This window comes from Frankliniella occidentalis, unplaced genomic scaffold (genome assembly GCF_000697945.3).
Source record: "Frankliniella occidentalis isolate FOCC.00 unplaced genomic scaffold, Focc_3.1 Scaffold49, whole genome shotgun sequence".
In the NCBI taxonomy this organism is placed as follows: domain Eukaryota; kingdom Metazoa; phylum Arthropoda; class Insecta; order Thysanoptera; family Thripidae; genus Frankliniella; species Frankliniella occidentalis.
Window position 1 is genome coordinate 1582525 of NW_026267179.1, and position 1082 is coordinate 1583606.

Consider the following 1082-nt stretch of genomic DNA (forward strand, 5'->3'; position numbering starts at 1 on the left):
CGATCACGTGACAACCTGGAGCTTGTTACACTAATTACACTTTACTACGACTAGGATCTAGGATTAGGTGGGAAGACTACTCACTCGAAGCGGTGGAAACCAAAACTGGATGTCCGTTGCAGAACAGAGCTCCGTGCCGAGGGGTTAGTACAGAAGATAAAATAAAGAAACAGCTAAAACAAAAAACAAAAAAAAAAACGGAAAGCAAAACCACACACAAAAAAATACAACAAAGCAAACTGTTCAAAGGCGTTAAACAAATACTTTAAAATAACAATTAGCAACTTAATAAAAATAATAATCATAAAAATTAAAACGCAAACGTGATACGGTCTCTAGCAACGGACGTGATGTTACGGCGAACTGCAAGCTGCAAACGTGTTAATACACTCGAACACTGTCAGCTTAAGCTAAAACTAGAAAATAAAACGTCTAGAAAATAAAATAATTAATCACAAGAATGGGTACAATAATCGCTAACTCTCCACAAAATATGAAGCAGCGGGTGTCTTAGTGCATGCAATCGCAGCGACAAGAAGGCAACAATCCAGTACAGCGGTGAGACCGAAGGCAAGGGCCGAGGTGGTCCCCAAGGCAACAAGTCTAGACGACTAAAGGCTGGGACTGACCGCCGGTGTCGCTGACAGTCAAACCTCCCGCGCTGGCGCTGGCCGGGGCCGGGGCGCGGCGGTGCGGAGAGGAAGGGTGGGGCCGGCTGTGCGGCGGCGTCGCGGCGCTGGGCGTCGGCGAGCGGCACGGCTCTGTGAGTGTGCGCGCGCGTCGCGAGCTTTAGGGGAGGAAGTAGCTGCCGCCACGTTCAGCGGAGCACTGAGCGAGGCGAGCGGAGCGGCAGCGCCAGCGCAGCCAGCGCCACAGCCCCCGAGCCGAGTCGAGCCGAGCCGAGCGAGGCGGGACGGGACGGGCCGGGCCCGGACGGACCGCGGGGCGGCTCGGGGCGGCTCGGCTGGCATCGGAGCGGTGCGACGGCACGGCACGGCACGGCGGGGCGGGCAGGCGCGGCACGGCGGGGCGGGGCGGGGCGGCACGGCGTGGCGTGGCGGCAGTGGAAGGGAAGGGTCGGG

General features: G+C 56.7%; 2 protein-coding genes across 3 annotated transcripts in view; one reads left to right on the forward strand and one right to left on the reverse strand.

Moving 5' to 3' along the window:
- Positions 1-817, reverse strand: part of LOC127749356 (uncharacterized) — a 50841-nt gene extending 50024 nt beyond the window's left edge. The window contains exon 1 of one of the 2 annotated variants that reach the window (XM_052267272.1): positions 630-817. The gene's annotated coding sequence lies outside the window, so the exon portion shown is untranslated. The other variant, XM_052267273.1, reaches the window with a different exon arrangement.
- LOC127749357 (uncharacterized) overlaps positions 1-1082 on the forward strand; it is a 68125-nt gene that overhangs the window by 33212 nt on the left and 33831 nt on the right. The gene's annotated exons all lie outside the window — the stretch shown is intronic.